Below are 23,037 nucleotides of genomic sequence, written 5' to 3'. Positions count from 1 at the left end.
TCAGTTCAGCTCGCTCAGCTCAGCTCCGCTCCGGACCGGACTCAGCTGCCAAGCTATAAGGTAAGACGATATGTATAAGTTAATGTATTTGTAGTGTTAGTTGTTTTAGCTCTGTGGTCTTAAATCATCTGAACCTGCTGGCGTTGCCTCTCTTCCCAGGCAGTTAGCTAACTAGCTAGCTTGCTAACGATAGCTAAACAGTGGCCATAGTTAAAATGGAATTGGAATTACTTTTGAGAACGACCGTAATGCAAATAATATTTACTGTAACCGAAGCTTTAACGTAGAAGCATTGTCCGGTCATTAAGTCAATGCACTAACCAGAGCTAGGCTGATAAGCCAATCTAAGCTAAATCAAAGAACCGTCTTTGGTTAAATTCGCTAAGCTAGCGTTAAGTTATATAAGTTTGTGGCACCCACAATTAACCTAGGCAACTGGGGGCAATATCAAGTGCATTTTGAATAGCCTGAAGAAGTAAGTTTATGTTAATATTACATAAATAAGGCAATTTAAAATAGTTTGTTGTGGGAAAACATTTATTAAAATAGCTTAATATGATGTGTGAGAATTAAAACAGCACGATAATTCTGGTCAGGTGTTAAATGTGTATTCCCGCCTTTAGCTTAGCGTTAGCTTAGCGTTAGCTAAGCCATAGCATGAAGAAGTAAGTTTATGTTAATATTACATAAATAAGGCAATTTAAAATAGTTTGTTGTGGGAAAAAAATAATTAAAATAGCTTAATATGATGTGTGAGAATTAAAACGGCACGATAATTCTCGTCAGGTGTTAAATGTGTATTCCCGCCTTTAGCTTAGCGTTAGCTTATCGTTAGCTTAGCGTTAGCTAAGCCATAGCATGAAGAAGTAAGTTTATGTGAATATTACATAAATAAGGCAATTTAAAATAGTTTGTTGTGGGAAAAAAATAATTAAAATAGCTTAATATGATGTGTGAGAATTAAAACAGCACGATAATTCTCGTCAGGTGTTAAATGTGTATTCCCGCCGTTAGCTTAGCGTTAGCTAAGCCATAGTGTGAAGAAGTAAGTTTGTGAATATTACATAAATAAGGCAATTTAAAATAGTTTGTTGTGGGACAAAAATAAATGGCCATCTTCAACATTTTCTGAGATTTCTAATTTGTCTTTTTCTACTTGTGCAGATGGAGTCATGAAATGTGACGGGACAGCCACCGAGGACTTCATACTTCGGAGCATCTCAAACATGCACCACAAAGACGTGGAGGACACACCGCTGTCTCTCAGGACCTAGAATCTTAATGAAAGTATAATGATGTTAAGGGAAGGTGTAATGGAAAGGTGTAATGTAAAGTTGTAATGGTGTTAAGGGAGGGTGTAGTGGAAAGGTGTGATAGTGTTGAGGGAAGGTGTAATGTTAAAGGTGTAATAGTGTTAAGGGAAGGTATAATATTGTTAAGGGAAGGTGTAATGCAGGGGTCTCAAACTCATTTTTGCCGAGGGCCACATTGACATATTGGCTGTCCTCTGAGGGCCAGATGTAACTTATAAATATAAGAAAATGTAACCAGATGTAATATAAAATGAATGTAATTACTCCTTAATGTTAAATAACTCTCAATATACTATTTATTCAATCAAATATTACATTTGCATGGAAAAATGTTTGCTTGTTGCTCTATTAACATAAATCCTTTTAATTTGTCATGTTATGAAATCCAAAAACTCCATCAATCAAGAACCAAACTATTCAAGTGAATAGAAATTACATCAAGTACAAGTTATATTAACTTTGATCAAAACGTTTGATACTGAAATAAGGCTTAATAAATATAAAATCAAAAATTGTGAGCTGTGACAGATTTAGCATCTCCTCAGATTTAGCAGTTCCTCATCCAACCACTAGTCGGAGCTGCAGCTGCAGCACCACAAGCCCGCAGTCTTTGCTTAGTCAGAGCTACAGCCCAGCCACGGGCTACAGGACTCAGCTGAGCCTGTCTGGAGCGTTTTGAAATTTTTAAGTTCTTCTGTGTATGAAATAAAATAACCCCACTAACCGGATAATACAGCTCTCTACAGTTCATCTTTCAGCCCGAGCAGCTAACAGCAGCAGTTTAGAGCAGCGTCACGGAGGCACTGCTCGGATTACATTATAAACAGGTCAGCGCGCTGCTAACCTCAGGATGTTTATAACTACGGAGTTTAGTGGACACACCACGGCAGCAAGGTTAGACTGTTGAAGGCTACTGAAGACTACTAAAGCAGGCAACGCAGCGTAAGCAAAAAAAACAAAAACCACACACACACACCAAAATACAAGTTAAGATAAAATATGAAAACGAACATAATAAAGCATAAATAATTAAATTGAATTGCGGGCCAGCCGTATGTTTATTTTGTTAACCCGTGAGGGGCCGTATGAAACCGCGTGGGCCGGTACTTTGAGACCCCTGGTGTAATGTAAAGGTGTAATAGTGTTGAGGGAAGGTATAATATTGTTAAGGGAAGGTGTAATGTTAAAGGTGTAATAGTTTTGAGGGAAGGTGTAATAGTTTTGAGGGAAGGTGTAATAGTGTTGAGGGAAGGTGTAATGTTAAAGGTGTAATAGTGTTAAGGGAAGGTATAATATTGTTAAGGGAAGGTGTAATGTTAAAGGTGTAATAGTTTTGAGGGAAGGTGTAATGTTAAAGGTGTAATAGTGTTAAGGGAAGGTATAATATTGTTAAGGGAAGGTGTAATGTAAAGGTGTAATAGTGTTGAGGGAAGGTATAATATTGTTAAGGGAAGGTGTAATGTAAAGCTGTAATAGTTTTAAGGGAAGGTAAATGTTTAGTGAAATTGTTATGGTGTGAATCTAAGGTGTATGTTATGTTGATGTAAAATAAAGGCATTAACCCCAAATGAGATTTACTCATTATGTTTATTATTATATTAATGTTTCCCCAAACAGAAAGGGTCAATTTAAAATCAACAGTGGTAAGATGGGGGTAATTAATTTATCCCTTGCTTTTACTGGTTCTTTGCCGGTTGACATGTTTTGAAAAAAGTGAGAGGGTTGAAATGCAATTTATTTGTAAAGCATATTGTGTATAACTAACGTGCATAACTAGTTCCAGAAGGTTGTGAACCTGTTCCAGTAATTGTTTGGCTTAGCTTTGTATGCGTTTCCAGTTAACTGCTGAAGCTGGAACAATGGAACAGTTGCCACCGTCTGAAATGGCACTACAGTTATGCAGGGAGCCTCAAAGTAGTTGGTCTATAAAACGTATACATGTAAATTTCACGTAGAAAAGACGTCCACAACGACTTAATTTAAACTAGAATTAGCCCTTATCCGGAGGTCTGGGGGACGTCAATACTGGACGTGCAGAAGACGTCAGAAAAAAGACGTCGTCTGGCGTCACAGTCTGCACCTTCAGGAGACCAAAATTGGACGTGCAAAAATGACCTAGAAAAGACGTCGTTTCAACGTCTCTTTGTTTAGTGGGATCAATCAAGAACCAAACTATTCAAGTGAATAGAAATGACATGACATCAAGTTATATTAACTTTGAAATTATTAACTGAAATAAGGCTTAATAAATATAAAATCAAATTGTGAGCTGTTAAGAACATAGCATTTCCTCAGATTTAGCAGTTCCTCATCCAACCACTAGTGGGAGCTGCAGCAGCAGCACCACAAGTCCGCAGTCTTTACTGAGTCAGAGCTACAGCCCAGCCACGGGCTACAGGGCTCAGCTCAGCCAGTCTGGAGCGTTTTTAAAATTTTTAAGTTCTTCTGTGTATGAAATAAAGATTTTTGTAACCGAATAATACAGCTCTCTACAGTTCATCTTTCAGCCCAATCACCTAACAGCAGCCGTTTAGAGCATGAGTCACTGCTCGGATTACATTATAAACAGGTCAGTTATCGCGCTGCTAACCTCAGGATGTTTATAACTACGGAGTTTAGTGGACACACCACGGCTGCAAGGTTAGACTGTTGAAGGCTACTGAAGACTATTAAAGGCTATTGGAGGTTATTGAAAGGGTTATTGAGGGCAGAAATTAGTAAAGGCTGGTTAGATAAGTGATTCACGTCCTCGTACTTTGCTGCGGTGAAACTGTGACTAGCGCTGTCCCAGTGATGTTTATTAACGTCATTAAAACAGATTTTGTCAGCTATTGTCTTATAAATATTTACACAGAACTTATATCTCTCCTAAAAAGCGTTTATTTTGGTCAGTAACACTCTTCGTAACACAAAAGGCATACCGGTCTTTCGCCTTGAAGCACAGCCGTCCGTCAGCATCAACTTCTCTTTTTCTGGACATTATGGGATAAACATTTATATGTCTCAATTCCACCCGCGAAGTTACACCTTCCCTCCGGCAGGGTTTCCACATCAATGACTACACTGCCGTGTAGTGGCAGTAAGCCGTAACTTTGCGGGTAATACAATCGACAAGCATTGTGGGAAATGTATTTTTTGGTCAAAGAACGCTTCTGACTTATTTATTATAGACACTAAGATCTTACAAGCTCTCGCGGGCCACATAAAAAGACGTGGCGGGCCACATTTGGCCCGCGGGCCTTGTGTTTGACACATGTGCTGTAAACAGTCTATTTTCACGGATTGCGTGTTGGTCTGGAAATGAGTTGTGTTAAGGTAGATTTCTACAGTTGCGCCACTGACTGATTAAAACCCAAATCAAGCTTTTACATCAACAATAAACAGAATAAAAAATAAAATAAAATAACTTTGCTGTTCCCAAAAATGAGCTGCTGGTGCATCTTCACGCCGCACTGTTAAGATACGAACAAAGTCAGAGCTCACCTGACTCTTAAAGGTAATGACAACTGGCACACTGACTGCTTTATTTCACATTACATTACATTACATTACATTTCATTTGGCAGACGCTTTTGTCCAAAGCGACTTACAATAATGAAGTACAAAAGTAATAGGAATTAAGATAACCCATTTTTAGATAGGGCTTAAAGGAGGTCGAAGGGAAATAAAGGGATAGAGAAGTGAAGTAGGGGAGGAAGGAAATGGGGTTAGAAGTAGTTCGTGTGTTGGAGGTGTTAGGAGAGTAAGTGCTCTTTGAAGAGCTCTGTCTTCAGGAGTTTATTAAAGATAGTGAGAGATTCTCCTGATCTGGTAGTGGAAGGTAGTTTGTTCCACCATTGGGGAACTCTGTATGAGAACAGTCTGGATTGCTTTGTGTGAATGTTTGTTTGGCAAAGCGAGGCGACGTTCATTGGAGGAGCGCAGCGGCCGGGAGGTAGCGTAAGCCTTCAGGAGTGAGTGCAGGTAGGAAGGGGCCTGTAGAGTAACTACACCCAAAACACACCCATGATTAATTAAAAGAATTAGTACATGCCTTTTAAGTGTTTCAAGTCTCTCAAGATGTACTTTTCCCGTCGTTAAGACAGCAAAGACACACTGACATGCACTTAATCCAGCTGCGCAATCCACAACTGACCAGAGCACTATACATCCCTAAAATAGGGCTCACTGACTTATTGACTCATTGGCTTTTTTGCCGTTTTTTAGCAGGATAATTCTCGCCCACACAGCAAGGGTTTCCCAGGAATGTTTCTGCCAGATCAAACTAATGAATGTTCAATACGAAGAACCATGGCAATTCCAAAACACTGAAACTGTTACATCACAGTCTTGGATTATGTTTACAACCCCAAATTTACATAAACCCAGCTCACACAGATAAATATGTATATATATATATATCAGATAAACAGAAACAAACATATGTATACAGATAAGATAAAAGACTACAAAATATAAAGACAGACAGACAGACAGATATGGACCGATAATAAGCAGACAGACCAGTAATCAAACAGTCAGATAAAAAGACACACAGACGGACATGTATGAAATAGACAGACAGTCAAATAAACAGATAAACAGATAGACATCTAATAAAAACGTACAGATAAACAGGTAGACAAACAAGCAGACAGGCAGACAAACAAACTATCAGACAACCAGACTATCAAACAGACAGCTGGACAGGCAGATATTCAAACAAATAGAGAGACAGATAAACAGGTAGACAAACAGACACAGACAAATAAACAGACAAACAAATAGACAGAAAAATAAACAAATAGACAGGCAGACAGACAGAAGAAAAACAAATAGACAGGCAAATGCAGTCAAACAAATAGACAGAAATATAAATAAACAAATAGAGAGACAGATAAACAGATAGACATGTACACAGATGGACACAGACAACCACAGTCAGACAAATAATCAAATAGACAAACAAATGCAGTCAAATAAACAAAAAGAGAGACAAACAGATAAACAAACATACAGAAACTATTCCAGGCAAACAGACAAACAAAGAAATGGACATTTAGACAAACATATAGTATATATATATATATATATATATATATATATATATATATATATATATATATATATATATATATATATATATATATAATAAAATAAACAGACAGACAGACAGACAGTTATTTATCAGAAGCTTCCTGTTACTAAATTAAGTTCAGAGTGTATAAAATGAAACCACATGATGGTTTTATATAGTTAGTGGAGTAGAAACAGAGAGAGAGAGAGAGAGAGAGAGAGAGCCCGGAGCATCCTTAACATCTGTGCCCATCTCTAACACCCTCTACAACCCCTCACCCCAACACACACACACACACACACACACACACACTCTAATTCCTCCGTCATGCATTTCACACTAATCTTTAGCCTTGTGCACATACAAAAATAAATTCATACATGCACACACAATAATTAATAGACACACACACACACACATACAATTACACATGTACAGTCTAAGCCCCATTCAGCCCCACTCACTACAATATTCCCCGGGCCTAGACTCAACCATAACGTGTTTATACAAAGTCAAAGTCAAAGTGGTTTTTATTGTCATTTCAGCTATATACAGAGTACACAGTGAAACGAAACAACGTTCCTCCAAGGACCATGGTGCACATAAACACAGTGTAGACAGAACAATAGTGCAACAGTACAAAAGTGCAGACAGACAATACAACACAATACAGACAAAGAATAATAAATAACAAGACAGTGTGCAAATTATGCAGTGTGCAAAAAGTGTGCAAAAAAGACCAGTGAGGTAGTAATTACTCTATTACACAGTGTGCAATAGAGTCCAGTGAGGTAGTAATTACCTCTATTACACAGTGTGCAATAGAGTCCAGTGAGGTAGTAGGGTTTTTAGTGCTTTCCATTTTCTGGGGTAAGTGGGGTAAGAGTGTGTGTGCATGTACAGAAAAAACATCAGTTCAGTCTCTGCAGTTAAGGAGTCTGATGGCTTGGGGGTAGAAGCTGTTGCAGAATCTGGTCATGCTGGACCGGATGCTGCGGTACCTTCTTCCCGAAGGCAGGAGGGAGAATAGTTCGTGAGAGGGATGAGTGGGGTCATTCACAATGCTGGTTGCTTTGCGGATGCTGCGGGTGGTGTAAATGTCCGTGATGGAGGGGAGAGAGACGCCGATGATCCTCTCAGCTGTCCTCACAATACGCTGGAGGGTCTTGCGGTCAGAGACGGTGCAGGTCCCAAACCAGGCAGTGATGCAGCTGCTCAGGATGCTCTCAATGGTCCCTCTATAGAAGAGTGTGAGGATGGGTGGAGGGAGACGGGCCTTTCTCAGCTTCCGGAGGAAGTAGAGACGCTGCTGGGCTTTCTTGGCTGTAGAGCTGGTGTTCAGGGTCCAGGTGAGGTTATCTGCTAAGTGGACACCAAGGAACTTGGTGCTCTTAACAATCTCCACAGAGGACCCGTCGATGTTGAGTGGAGAGTGGGTGTGTTGTGCTCTCCTGAAGTCAACAACCATTTCCTTTGTCTTGTCCACATTCAGGTGAAGGTTGTTGACTGTACACCAGTCTGTCAGCCGCTGCACCTCCTCACACACACACACATGGAGCATTGCCAAGATAGCAATGAACATCTGAATGTTGACGTCTGTAATCTGTCTAGGTACTAATCAGTCAGTGTTACACCTGTGTTTTCCAATGCCAAGATAGCAATAAGCCAGACATTTACCTAATCACACCTCATTTCCAGAAAACCATGCCCATCATAGCATAGATATATTCAGAAGGACCCTTGCTATTTCAACAACACAGGCAGAACATGAGAAAATAAACTGTTGGCGAGGTAATGCTCTCCCATGACTTTTGGCAATTTAAGTGTGTTAGTCATAAGAACATAATAATAGGTCATGATGTATGAAAGCAAAGCATGACTATAATTTCCATAAGCACAGAAATACTTAGAAATAAATCAAAGATAATAAAGTTACACGTTTCTAAGATCTTACTGAACCTCGGTAGATAGTAATTTAGTAGATAGTAGTGTTGGGCGGTATGGCAAAAAATGCATATCACATTTTTTTTTTTTTTTTAAGATTCTGACGATATATCACAGTATTTTTATTATATTTATTTATTTATTTATTTTTGCATGATTGGGTTTTAATATAGGTTTGTGAGGTAATGTACTGTTAGGAGTACATATAGTATAAAACACTAAGGCTTTAAATTAAGGCTTCGATTAGTACAATACATGAAGAAATCAGACTTTATTGTCAGAAAAATAGCTAAAGAATTTAAACAATAGACCTTAGAAAGAGATATGCTAAATAACTTAACACGGCTTCCTTTACAAAATTTAATATTTTAATAAATATTTCCATAAACACTATAAACAAACCTAAAATACTCAATGTTTCTCAAGTATTCTAAAAGATATTTCTCAAAAGCTCTATTGCACAAGTTAGATAAATACAAGTTTAATATCAATTTACTATATGTTATTTTTGAAGACATTAGAGCAGGGGTGTCCAAACTTTTTTTGTTGGGGTCCAGAAGGAGAAATATATTTGAAGTCACGGGCCACACTCTGTAATAAAACAAATAATGAAATATACCACTTTAAATAATACATTTTCCTGATTACTTTCATTTACACACCATTTTACTTGACTTACTATCTTTATCTATCTTTGACAGTGTTGTGTAAACTAAGATTTTTCAAATTGATGTTTCATTTCATGATGTCTCTTAATATTAAACTCCTTAATTACGGCAACTTTTAGACTCTTTGCCCCGTTTTTCTGAGCTAGAAATGCGCACCCTCTCCGCTTTTAGACTCTTTTGCCCCATTTTTCTGCGCTAGAAATGCGCAGTCTCTCCGCATTTAGAGTCTTTTGCCCGTTTTTCTGCGCTAGAAATGTGCACCCTCTCCGCTTTTAGACTCTTTGGCCCGATTTTCTGCGCTAGAAATGCGCACCCTCTCCACTTTTAGACTCTTTTGCCCCGTTTTTCTGCGCTAGAAATGCGCAGTCTCTCCGCATTTAGAGTCTTTTGCCCGTTTTTCTGCGCTAGAAATGCGCACCCTCTCCGCTTTCAGACTCTTTGGCCTGTTTTTCTGCGCTAGAAATGCGCACTCTCTCCGCTTTCAGACTCTTTGGTCCGTTTTTCTGCGCTAGAAATGCGCACTCTCTCCACTTTTAGACTCTTTGGCTCGTTTCTGACACCTAGTGTTCAAACTATGAATATCACATTATAAAAACCTGCTTAACAGCGGGCCAACTTTCATTCTATTTCTAAAATACCTCGCGGGCCGCTCCTAAAAAGGAAATAGGCCGCGGGCCGTAGTTTGGACACTACAGTTTGGGCATTACAGTATTAAAATCAGCTACAATTCCCTTCTCTCTCCAGTTAACAAATACATTCAAATCATCCATCAAGCTACAGTATTAATATATTAAAAAGGGCTGTAGTTACTGATCTATTTTACTGGGATAAAATCACTCATACAGTAGAAACAGCAGCAGGAGCTGTTGTGATTTCTATGCAGGGCGGCGCTAGATCAGCGTTTCAGTCTCTTCTTTGATGGTTCTGTTCCGCTCTGCATTCTACAGCTCCATCTAGCGGTGTGGCGGTATGAGAGAAACGCATACCGGTTCAAGTTCAAACCACAGTATAGAGAATGAACCAGGAACTTATACCGTCCAGCACTAGTAGATTTTTAGAGTTTTTTATTGATTAGTAGTTTGATTAAATGCTACCCTTACTTGTGGCAGGGGGTGTAAACCTGTTGTAGGCTTTACTGTGAATGAGTTCATTACGTTTGTAAATTTGACGTCAATAAAGCAATTACACAAACACCTCTCTTTCTCTCACACATTCTCTCTCTCTCTCTCTCTTTCTCTCACACATTCTCTCTCTCTCTCTCTCTTTCTCTCACACATTCTCTCTCTCTCTCTCTCTGTTTCTCTCACACATTCTCTCTCTCTCTCAGTTGAGTGTGAGGGGTTTAATTAGCGTGACTGCGTCCGGTTTATGTCCCGCTAAGTGCTGCATAACGGACAGGCCGGCTCTCTCTGAGGGAGGAGTGTACGCAGATTTCAGTTCCGACTCAGTGTTTATCTGAAGGTACAGTAGGAGAGAGAGAGATAATTAATAACAATGTCTGAAAGGGATGGAGGTTAAACAGCAGGGTCACACTCTGCTAAATCAACAATCATTAGCTCATAACAGTAATGACAAATAGAAGAAATACAATTCCCAGTTCACAGGGTTTACAATTCGTCAAGATACGTTTGTAGACTATAGTTGGTCAAACAGCAACAAGAGCAGAAAGAGAAAGTAAAACGGTGAAAATGGGCACTATAAAATGTTGAATATAGAAAGAAATTTTGGCACAGTGTAAGGGACAGTTTTTTCAAATTGTGTAGTAAAAATCATGTTTTTCATAGGACAGCGACGATATGCTCTTAAATAGGCTCTTGGTTAATAATGATTTTCTGAAATGTTGAATGCAGGACCTTTTAAATGTTGCATATTGACTTTTTAAAAGTTTAATAGAAGTAGCCTGTCCAGCAGCTGCCGGAGCCCTGAGAGAGCATAATTGGCCCTGCTCTCTCTGGGTGGGTAGATAAAATATATATAAATATATATATATACCCACAGTTCTGGAAAAAAAATTAAAGACCACTTCAGTTTATTCCTCACTTCAGCTATTTACAGGTTTATGTTTGAGTAAAATGAACAACATTTCTCCCAAATTCCTAATAAATGTATTGTCAGTATTGTTAGAGCATTTAATTGCAGAAAATGAGAAATAGCTGAAATAACAAAAAAGATGCAGAGCTTTCAGACCTCAAATAATGCAAAGAAAACAAGTTCATATTCATGAAGTTTTAGGAGTTCAGAAAACCAATATTTGTTGGAATAATCCTGGTTTTTAATCACAGTTTGTTTTATGCATCTTGGCATCATGTTCTCCTCCACCAGTCTTACACACTGCTTTTGGATAACTTTATGCCTTTACTCCTGGTGCATTCTGGTGTGTGTGTGTGTGTAGAATATCAGCCCCATAAAAATGTCAAATTAAGCTATTTAAAGTGTTAAATTGTGTAAAATAAAGAACGCTGACTCTTCATCGTGCTGATGTGGATCCGTTACAGTGTGTATCAGTTGATTGGTGGTGGTGTGTATCAGTTACTGCTGGTTTAATGAGTAGTTTGGGGGGGGGGGGGGGGGCGTGTTGGGTAACGCTGGCCGGGGGTCTGTTCACACAGGGTTTGCTGAGTCTGTGTTTTGTCAACATGTTTCCGATCAGTCACTGTGGTGGTGTAGTTTGGGCCGGTGCGGTCCTGTGTGTGTGTGTGTGTGTGTGTGTGTGGTCCGGTGGGTACAGTGGGTTAGTTTTATATATTTCAGGCGGGTTTGCAGTAATTCTTGCTAATGTTAGCGTCAGGTTTGGGAAGCCCTGGGGCACATTAGCACCCTGAAGGACCGTCAGTCTGTCCATCATGTGTTTTACTCTGGCTGTAACACACTTCAGCCTGTTAATAAAGGTCCAGCTGCTCAGATTCACCTGGTTCTGGAACGTTAGGCGAAGAGACGCTGTAAGAATTAGGATGTGATGAGAATTTGGATGGCTATGAGATGTCTACTGGTGTTGTTAGCAGTTTTCTACACTTACCATTAAAAAAATAGTTGTAGAAAATCAGATAGCTGGACCCAGCTGCAGTGCTGTTCAGAAGGAAGATAAAACTTAACAGGAAATCAAATAATTATGACATTTAAAGTGATATAAGCTTAAAAGCTTGATCATATTAATTATATAGAGCTAAACTTCAGGGATGTGACATATAAAATTGTTTGAGATAATATAACTTAAATTTTACACGATAAAAGTCTCTTGAAAGCAGTATATTTTGTTTTAATTTTGGTTTTTACTGTATTTACTTTAATTTGTTTACAGTATATGCATGTACTTTAGTTTGTAGATAGATTTTTGTGTATATATATATATATATTTTTTTTTTGAAAATACATACTATCAGAGTCTTGCAAAGTTACTGTTTATGAAAGAGACAATTTTTCATATAGATTTTGTTTCTACAAAAAAATTTTAAACTGTTAAAATAATCTTAAATAAAAGTTTATATATGTGTTTTGTTGCAGTAGTAGTATCTATTTTATTAATAAAAAATAAATCAGAATATTATCATAAAAATATCCTGAAATATCGTAATATTATTTTAGAGCCATATCGCCCACCTTTACTACACATAAAGAAGTAGTGTGTAACACAGTTGTAATAAACCTGCTGCCACTAGGATCAGGAGACCGCTGGCTGGGTCGAATCCCAGTCATGCAGCTTGCCATCAGCTGCCGGAGCCCTGAGAGAGAGCAAGAGAGAGAGCACAATTGGCCTTGCTCTCTCTCTCTCTGGGTGGGTACAGTAGATGGCACTCTTTCCCCACATCACTCTAAAGGGTGATGTCGATCACCACAAGGCTGCATCTGTGAGCTGATGTATCAGAACCGAGTCGCTGCGCTTTCCTCCGAGAGCGCTGTGATGATGCAGTTGGAAAAGAGGCGTAGTCTGAATTCACATGTGTCGGAGGAGACAAGTGCTGGTCTTCACCTTCCTGTGTTGGGGCATCACTAGTGATAAGGGATATACAGCTGAGGCAATTGGCCAGATAAACTTTAGCATTGTTCACATACATACTATTTTAGTGTCTTTCAGGTCCAAAAAAGAAAGGAAAAGTTTATTTTTTGTCGTATTTTTCCATGATTTGCACTCTCTCTCTCCACCGAACCGAATACTGAGTCAGCACTCCTGCAGTTGCCTTTTGGGGGACGTGGTCTGGATCAAACATTAAAGAGCCAAAGAGTCCAAAGAGCGTAAGAAGTGCAGAGTTGAGGGGAAGGATTTGAAGAACAATAGAAGAGCAGAGTGCGGGGCCAGTGGTTCCAGCCAGACAGAAGAACTCTCCAGTCTTTCAGAAGTTCAGAGATGAAGGCTGAACTGAGTTTGGTTCAGTTTTTTTTTTACTTAACACTTCAACCTCCTAAAACCTAAAACTCTTGCATGGCTTGTATTTTTTTTATTTTTCTTTGCTATTTGGTCTAATTGGCACCTGATTAGTGTGAAAACACAAAATAATTATATTTTTACATTATGTAGTTTGTAAGAAAAAATATGTCCACATATGAGGACTTTAGTATTATATTTAGATAGAACACAATTGTGCCCCTTTGAGCAAAATGGCTAATTCGAAGTGCTGCTTCAACACAAAGCAGTTTTAACAAAGTAAAAAAACATAAATATTTACTGTATTTACTGTCCTTTTTAAATTTCTGTCTTAAACTCTTCTCCCACCACTGGGTGGCAGTATAATGGCCTCATAAGAGGACACCAAGCTCTTGTAGAGCAAAATTTAGGGCTGTGGTCTAGACAACTCAAAATGTAATGTCCACACATGTGGACGCCAGGTCCTAGGAAGGTAATTCCTACTGAGGCTTACTACTACTACTGTTCATTGTGTTAATGGGGACTGGTGCTTATCACGATTAGCCTTTAATGTTAATATTACTCCAGCAGTGATAGCTGAGGTTAGCAGCAGACTACAGACCTCTGAATGGCAAAAGATCTAGTGCTTAGCACACTTAGCGGCGAATGCTAATACTGCTCCAGCAGTGCTAGCTGGGGTTAGCAGCAGGCTACAGATTAATAATACTCACCTCTGAACGGCGAAAGAACTAGTGCTTAGCGGCTAATGCTAATGCTAAATAATGCTAACTAAACTAAACGAAACTACTGTATAATGCTGTACTTTAGCAGAGTGGCTTTACTGCTCCTTAATAACTGACTGGTAAAATTCATACATAAGGCGCACTGGTTTATATTTTTGCATTCAATTGGCTAGCAAAGTAATAAAAACAGGTAATAAATACATTTTTAAATACAAGAGGCAATTTTTTAGTGCCCTTTTTTGGTCAACGGACCCAAGAACCACCTACTATGACAGGAAGTGGGTAATTTGACCATTGTGGAAACTTATCACGGTGAAAATGACATTTATACCAAACCAGACATTTAAACGAAACGAAACTACAAAGTGACTTATTTCCTAGTTCATCAAAAAACATATTTATATAACAAAATATGCTTCAGGCCGATTTGAATAAGTAAAATAACCTTTAAAAACATAACTAAGACGGCTTGTTTTATAGCCTGATCTGAAAGGCTCATTGTTGTCACACTATGAAAAGTAAACCACTTGCCTGCAGGCAACTTAGAGGTATAATCAGCCACTATATTCTCTGGTATCATGTGTACTTGCTGTGAACAAGGTCTTTCTTTAAAGTGAGGATGGTTATCAGTCAGCAGTTATGATAAGGTGAAACGAGAACAGACCATAAAATGCCTGAAATAAAATACACTTGTTACTTATCATTAAAAAACAAGCATTTGGCAGAGATTTGATTGGATATCTGCTTAACAGAACTATGGGGAGTCATTCCAGAAGCTTTACATTCTATAGCCATCTTTCTGGTTTAGGAACACCCAAAAAGTGTCCATGATTTAGCCTTTGAGCTAGGGGGGCATGATGCTCCCACCACCATGCTTAAAGGAGAACTCCGGTGTAAAATGGACTTTTGTTGTAGTAAAACATGACAAAAAGTTCTTACCTTTGATGAATAGCACACCTCCGTTCTCCCACAGTGTTCAGAGATCCAGAAATGTTAACAGTTTGTCCAACAAACACCCTTCAGACTGGGTGAAACAGGACATAATTTTACCCGGTAAATAGATTTTTCCACCGTTATCCAGCTCAAAGTAGCTCCACACCTCCTTACTAGAATCTGGAGAGCTCTGACATTTAAAATGAGGTATTAATAACTTAAAAAGTGCACAAGAAGCTCATTAAAAACACTGTTTACATCCCATAACGCTAGCTTCAGCGTTGTGGACAGTAAAGATCTTGGGGCCCTATTTTAGCAATCTGTAGGTGAGAGGTCAATTGCTTCATTTTTGGTATCATGAGGGCGCAAAAAATACACCTTGTGCTTCTCAAAACATGCAAAAAGACATGCAAAAATCATGGGTGTGTTTTTGGCATAACGTGAAATAAACCAATCATTGTGTCACTTCCCATTCCCAATAAGAGCCAGGTGTGCTCTGACTTTGGCACATTGATATATTAACAGCGTTGCGCCTTTGCACGTCTTAGCAGAGGATACTTACCTGCACATTCACAGTGTGAAGGTACACCAGCAGCTCATTTAAGGGAACAGCAATGGTATTTTATTCTTTATTCTGTTTATTGTTGAGTTAAAGTCGGGTTTGCGCTCTTCAGGACGTCTGTGTGTGACTCTTGTCTTGTCTTGACTGTTGTCTAGGTTCATTTCAGTCAGTGGCACACCTGTGTTTTCTACCTCTAAAATACTGTAGCAGCACACCAGAAATGTACCTAAACAAATCTCACTTCCAGACCACCACAACACAACCATAAACGCAGACGCTATTTTAACAGCGCAGGTGCAAGGTTTGAAATAGACTGTTTATGTGGTGTAAGATAGCAATGAGCATCGTGACTCACCTTGCGCAGGGTGTACAACAGAGCCCCATGTTTCAGGAGATCCAGCAGCACGAATCATCTTAAAGTTCTTCCGTCCTGTTCATTTTTCTTTCTTTAAGAGATTATTCATCCAGAAATGCCAGAGCTATTAGTAATGGATGTATCTGGGTGCTCACAATATGCAGATGACACAATGCTGACTCACTAACTACTTTCATATTTTTTAAGGAGAACATCCTCCTCAAATCAGCCACTCTATAGTCCACTCTGGATACAAGATAAGATGGAGACGGTTGGGTATGGAGGTGTTCCGGTTCTGTATGGCATCTTAACTTTAGAACACTAATGTTAAAATTAGTAGAACCATCACTAATGTTGAGTATACTCTAAAGTTTTGGAACCCTTGTTTAATTGTACAACATACAAGATCACATAAAATAAAAAAGGTACCATGGTAACATTTTTTGGAAAATCAGGTAATAAAACAGGTAATTTGAAGCCCTCTTGTGGCAAAAGATCCAGTGTCCAATTAGACCACACCTGTAATCGTTTACATACAGTGTCTGCCTGCAAAATAACTGGATGTCAGGTTTTGCAGATGTGTGTTGCATAAATTTTGGAGAAATTCCTCCATATTCTGCAATATTTATCAGCACAAATTCCAATTGAACACATTGCATGTTCACTGAGAGCTGCTTGCTTTTATTTCTTGATGTTTTGTTGCGCTAATGCAGAGGATGTCACCGCAGTCATTGAAGCAGCATTAGCCGTGTAAAAAGCTGACATGTCCGCTCTTCCTTTCTTTTGAAGGAAGACATTGTGTTTGGCTAATCTCCGCCTGCTAGCGTAACGCAGCAGCTGGCGAAGGGGGGAAAATGCAAAGAAAAGGAAAGATCAGGCGAATGGAGAGCAGGCGGTTAACCAGATTAGGATGCGTGGACACCAGTCAGCGAGAATCCTCCATGTCTGTGTGGGCATTGCTGGCTTTTAGTGCCTATTCAGCAGCCACCAGATTTTCCTGCAGAACATACAGTAAGAAAAGCTCCAGTGGTGACGGATCGTACACAACATCGTACTCATCACTGGCAGAGAAGGGATTAAAAAGTCATGTACAGGGGTTGGGCAGTGAAACTGAAACACCTGTCATTTTAGTGTGGGAGGTTTCATCATGGCTAAATTGGAGCAGCCTGGTGGTCAATCTTCATTAATTGCACATTGCACCAGTAAGAGCAGAGTGTGAAGGTTCAATTAGCAGAGTAAGAGCACAGTTCTGCTCTAAATATTGCAATGCACACAACATTATGGGGGACATACCAGAGTTCAAAAGAGGACAAATTGTTGGTGCACGTCTTGCTGGAGCATCTGTGACCAAGACAGCAAGTCTTTGTGATGCATCAAGAGCCACGATATCCAGGGTAATGTCAGCATACCACCAAGAAGGACCAACCACATCCAACAGGATTAACTGTGGACGCTGTAAGAGGAAGCTGTCTGAAAGGGATGTTCGGTGTTCTTGCTTGTAACCCCGCCCCCTCGTTACTTGTTCCAGGTGTTCCCCACCCTCCTCATGTATATAAACCCCTTTGTTTCAGTGTTCCACATGGAGTCATTTGTGTTCTACCATGTCATGTATGTGTATCAGGTTTGGTCCAAGAAAATCTAAAAAAAAAACACACTGCAGATGAACCAAACCGTGTTTTTTTTAAGACCTTTTGCTCTTTTTTGGTCCAGACTTTGGTTCTCGTCCCCTTTTACATCTGCAATTTTAGTTCAGACCAAACTAAAAAGTCTGAAGGTTCAAACCAAACAAGGTAGGTGTAAGTGCACTGAAAAAAATATTAACAATAGAACAGAACTCAATTAAATCAATTAAAACCTACAGTTATGGCACCACCATGCCTAATGCCTGTTGCCTGTTGACAACCACTGTTCTCTGGAATGATGGTGCTACATACAGTTTTGGGAGTTAGGGTTCATAATGAGATACTTTTTAGATTTTGTAAAAACAGAACGTTTTCTTTTGTGATTTTACGAGTTAATAATAATAATACAGAATACTGAAATGGGAGGTATCTCTAAATAATCACTGTTTGACAAAATAGATACTATTCCCATTTTAGTTGTGAGTTTGTATTGTCTTTATTTTTGTATAATTTATTGAAAGTGTTAAGTATAACTTGTGTAAATTGCTGCAGTACTGCTACAGTTTCGGTATTGTCAATTCTGTTCATATATTGTATAATCATTTAAGTCTATAACATAATTACAGACAGTGACAGACCAGCTCGTTTTTATAGTTTATATGAAGTTTATAGTATTTATAATATTCACAATTCTGCATACAATCTGTGTTATTAATAAAAATAAGTGTTATTCCCGTTATAAATGACCACAATTCTTTATGTTTCTAATTTGGTCTATTTAAAAGACGAATACTGAGTTAATCATTAATAAACAATACAGAGCTGTTTTTATATTGATATATTTGGAGGATTTAGATTCTCTGTGAGCAATCAAATCATCAAATCAATGGTTTTGCATGCTTGCCTAGACACGTTCCACACACACACACACACACACAAACCGGTATCCACAAACACTTCGGGCCTGTTTTGAGGAAAATTCGGAAACGTGACTTTAATCAAAAATTTAAGAAAACAATCCCCAACTTCTCGGAGCTCGACCCGCCTGTTTAATTGTATTCTATTGAGGTGGAACCAATAAGCTACTGAATCAGTGAAAAGGCCTGTAGTGAATCTGAATATGAATAAACTCTCAGTTCCTCAAACGCTCTGCTGCTCATTTAGGATTCTGACAGCTGACAGAACGCCCAGCTGGAGGATTATGGGGTTTATGAGTTAAAATAAACCAATTTAAAGCCTGATTGATGACTGTGAAGCGGGAAAGAAAATTGCTAGACATCAAATTATTAGACATCTGTTTATGTTTATCTCTTGGTTTTTGACAGGTTTTAAAATTCTGTCTCTTTGCTGATTAGTAAAAACAATTATTTTTTATCAGTTTTAATAAATAGCATATTTTTCACAATTAGAAGGCGCACTTAAACTCCTTTAATTTTCTCAGCTTCTTACCCTGGCTAGCACTGCTGGAGCAGCATTAGCACTTCCCGCTAAACCATGCTAAGCGCTAGTTAACTCTTTTGCCGTTCAGAGGTGAGTATATCAGACTGTAGCCTTCACATTTACCATGTAAAAACAAGCTATGTGGGACAAACACATATAATGTGGGATAAACATCTTTTTTAGATAGAGATAGATAGATAGATACTTTATTTATCCCGAAGGAAATTTAGGCATCCAGCAGCAACAACACAATACAATAAGAAACAGATTCAAACATAAATTAAAACACAGAAGAATCGAGAAATAAAAAAAAAAAATATATATATATATGGCTATAAAAATTTTTACTATTTTTCAGGAGAAAAATCTGTGTAAAGTAACATCCAGCGCTCATTTGGCTTTAAAAATAATGCAGCTCATAATTCGATATGCCTTATGTATGAAAATTAACCAGAAAATAGACTTTTATTGATAGTGCACCTTATAATCCGGTGCACCTAATAGTGAAAAATATACAGTAATAAAAAATAAAAATCTATTGTCCTGTTTCATAAAAAGCAACTATAAAAACATTTGTATCGCAGTTTTGCATGTTTTAAAGCTATGAATTGTGGGTGCTGATTTTAATGTATAATGATATTTTTCATTATTTCACCTCAGTACAGATTTGCTAACGATTTTTCTTTTTTGCTAATCTTTACAATGGAGAAATATTATGATAATCAAACCTTAGTTTTACACAAGATTTGGACTAAAATACCTTAATATTGTGTTATTGTCTGTTTGGATGGCATTGGCAAGCCTACAAATTAATAGTCTTTGCGACACATATTCTAATTTCAAAACAGATTTTTAGGTAAATAAGTATTTTAAGGGGAAAAAACGTGAGAGAGTGAGATTTTAGCTCAGTATAGATATTGAGAAATAGAGAAAGCTGCAAGAAGCATTACATACTTTATGTTTATAATATATAAAGATGTATGTTTATGAAAAGCAGTAAGTTAGCTGATTAATGCAAACTTGGGTTTTCTTTCCATTATTCAATTGCATGAAAATGCATTGAAAATCTGATATTCTGTAGTTATCTGAATATTAATGCAATATATAATCAAATATATATATATATATACTGTACATATTTTAGTATTTTTAAAAAATAATATTTAGGGTTTTCTCTGTGCCCAGTATCGTTTCTAAAAACACTTCTTTCTACCCAAAGGGATCATGCCCAGAAGAAGTGTTAGATTGTTTGATATTTGATGTCGATTCCTCAAGTATCCAGTGTAACGGCCAAAATAGACCTAAATACAGTGCAAATATGAAGGAGCACATTTTCTAAAAACAAAATATCTTCATACGTTGTTGTTCAGAGAACAAACTAATATGCTGTACTAAACATTAATAAAGTTTTTGAAGTTTTCAAAGTCATCTAAAATCTATCAGTCATCTAAAATGCAGTGTTTGTGTGAACCGAAGGCCAAAACCCAGAGAAAAAGCTGTGTTTTTAAAAATATCCGGACTCATGTGGGAGCGTAAGACTAAACAATAGTGTGGAAGTTGCAGATGTCATTGAGGTGTGTGTGAAGCTCCTCTGGGGGAGTGTTGGTGTGTGTGACCTTTTAAAGGGATTATCGCGTTCCGGATGGGTTTAATTCAGATTATCACAGGAAATTAACTCTATCAGCTGTGCTACTGGGGATAGGTCACATATGGTGGACCTGTATCCGAGCTCTTCGTTCAAGTACATTCCCCTCTTTAGTGGTCCTGTATTTCAGAGGAAATATACTATAGATTAATTATTCAACATATATGAGGCTCTGCTGCACTGTATCATTATGTACACCATTAAAAATGACCACATGCCCTTTACACTGTGTGGACTAATTAATTGATGAATGCACTATTAGACATTAAACACAATATCTAGTCATAAAATCTGATTTCATCAATGCTATTTATTGACAGGGGGGAGGGAGATTGTGGCGCTATTTGTTGGATGGGTCGTTTGGGATGGTGGAGGGATCACGGCGCTATTTGTTATAGAGGGGATCATGGCGCTATTTGTTGAGAGGGGGAGGGAGATTGTGGTGCTATTTGTTGACAGGGGGGATTGAGGCACTCTTTGTTGAAGGAGATCATGGTGCTATTTGTTGGGCGGGTCATTTGCGATTGCAACACTATTTGTGGATGGTGGAGGGATCACGGCGCTATTTGTTAAAGGGGGGATCGTGGCACTATTTGTTTAAGAGGGAGGGATCACAGCACTTTTTGTTAAGAGGGGTAATTGTGGCAGTCCTTTTTGAGAGGGGGATCGTGGCGCTATTTGTTGAGAGGGGGAGATTGCGGCACTATTTGTTGAGGGGGGAGATTGCGGCACTATTTGTTGAGAGGGGGAGATTGCGGCACTATTTGTTGAGAGGGGGAGATTGCGGCACTATTTTTTCAGGGGGATTGTGGCAGTCTTTTTTGAGAGGGAGATTGCGGCACTATTTGTAGAGGGGGAGATTGCAGCACTATTTGTAGAGGGGGAGATTGCGGCACTATTTGTAGAGGGGGAGATTGCAGCACTATTTGTTGAGAGGGGGAGATTGCGGCACTATTTGTTGAGAGGGGGAGATTACGGCACTATTTGTTGAGAGAGGGAGATTGCAGCACTATTTGTTAAGGGGGGTGGATTGTGGCACTATTTGTTGAAGGGGGAGATTGCGGCACTTTTTGTTGAGAGGGGAAGATTGTGGCACTATTTGTTGAAGGGGGAGATTGCAGCACTATTTGTTGAGAGGGGGAGATTGTGGCACTATTTGTTGAGAGGGGGAGATTGCAGCACTATTTGTTGAAAGGGGGAGATTACAGCACTATTTGTTGAGAGAAGGAGATTGCAGCACTATTTGTTGAGAGAAGGAGATTGCAGCACTATTTGTTGAGGGGGGAGATTGTGGCACTATTTGTTGAGAGGGGGAGATTGTGGCACTATTTGCTGAAGGGGGAGATTGCAGCACTATTTGTTGAGAGGGGGAGATTGTGGCACTATTTGTTGAGAGGGGGAGATTGCAGCACTATTTGTTGACAGGGGGAGATTGTGGCACTATTTGTTGAGAGGGGGAGATTGCAGCACTATTTGTTGAGAGGGGGAGATTGTGGCACTATTTGTTGAGAGGGGGAGATTGCGGCACTGTTTGTTAAGAATGGGGAGATTGCAGCACTATTTGTTGACAGGGGGAGATTGTGGCACTATTTGTTGAGAGGGGGAGATTGTGGCACTATTTGTTGAGAGGGGGAGATTGCAGCACTATTTGTTGACAGGGGGAGATTGTGGCACTATTTGTTGAGAGGGGGAGATTGCAGCACTATTTGTTGAGAGGGGGAGATTGTGGCACTATTTGTTGAGAGGGGGAGATTGCGGCACTGTTTGTTAAGAATGGGGAGATTGCAGCACTATTTGTTGACAGTGCAATTGTGGCAGTCTTTTTTGAGAATGGGGAGATTGAGGCACTATTTGTTGAGAATGGGGAGATCGCAGCACTATTTGTTGAGGGAGGTTGCAGCACTCTTATTTTAAAGGGAGATTGCAGCGCTGTTTGTTGAAGAGGGAGATTACGGTACTATTTGTTGAGAATGGTGAGATTGCGGCACTATTTGTTGAGAATGGGGAGATTGCGGCACTATTTGTTGAGAATGGGGAGATTGCGGCACTATTTGTTGAGAATGGGGAGATTGCGGCACTATTTGTTGAGAGGGGGAGATTGCGGCACTATTTGTTGAGAATGGGGAGATTGCGGCACTATTTGTTGAGAGGGGGAGATTACGGCACTATTTGTTGAGAATGGGGAGATTGCGGCACTATTTGTTGAGAGGGGGAGATTACGGCACTATTTGTTGAGAATGGGGAGATTGCGGCACTATTTGTTGAGAGGGGGAGATTACGGCACTATTTGTTGAGAGGGAGAGATTACAGCACTATTTGTTGACAGTGTGATTGTGGCAGTCTTTTTTGAGAGGGGGATCGTGGCACTATTTGTTGAGAATGGGGAGATTGAGGCACTATTTGTTGAGGGGGATTGC

The 23,037-nt window shown here is 39.0% G+C and overlaps 1 protein-coding gene and 1 long non-coding RNA gene across 4 annotated transcripts in view; both read left to right on the top strand.

Annotated features, from left to right (window-relative positions):
• Window positions 1–23,037, top strand: part of kcnq5b (potassium voltage-gated channel, KQT-like subfamily, member 5b) — a 199,010-nt gene that overhangs the window by 42,611 nt on the left and 133,362 nt on the right. The gene's annotated exons all lie outside the window — the stretch shown is intronic.
• On the top strand, window positions 2,150–2,881 carry LOC125785675 (uncharacterized). The gene is made up of 2 exons (XR_007428005.1): window positions 2,150–2,635; window positions 2,671–2,881. It is a non-coding gene; the product is annotated as an uncharacterized LOC125785675 (long non-coding RNA).

This window comes from Astyanax mexicanus, chromosome 21, assembly GCF_023375975.1.
Source record: "Astyanax mexicanus isolate ESR-SI-001 chromosome 21, AstMex3_surface, whole genome shotgun sequence".
Classification (NCBI taxonomy): Eukaryota; Metazoa; Chordata; class Actinopteri; order Characiformes; family Acestrorhamphidae; genus Astyanax; species Astyanax mexicanus.
Note: the sequence above shows the minus strand (reverse complement) of the source record. Positions and strands in the feature narration are given on the sequence as shown.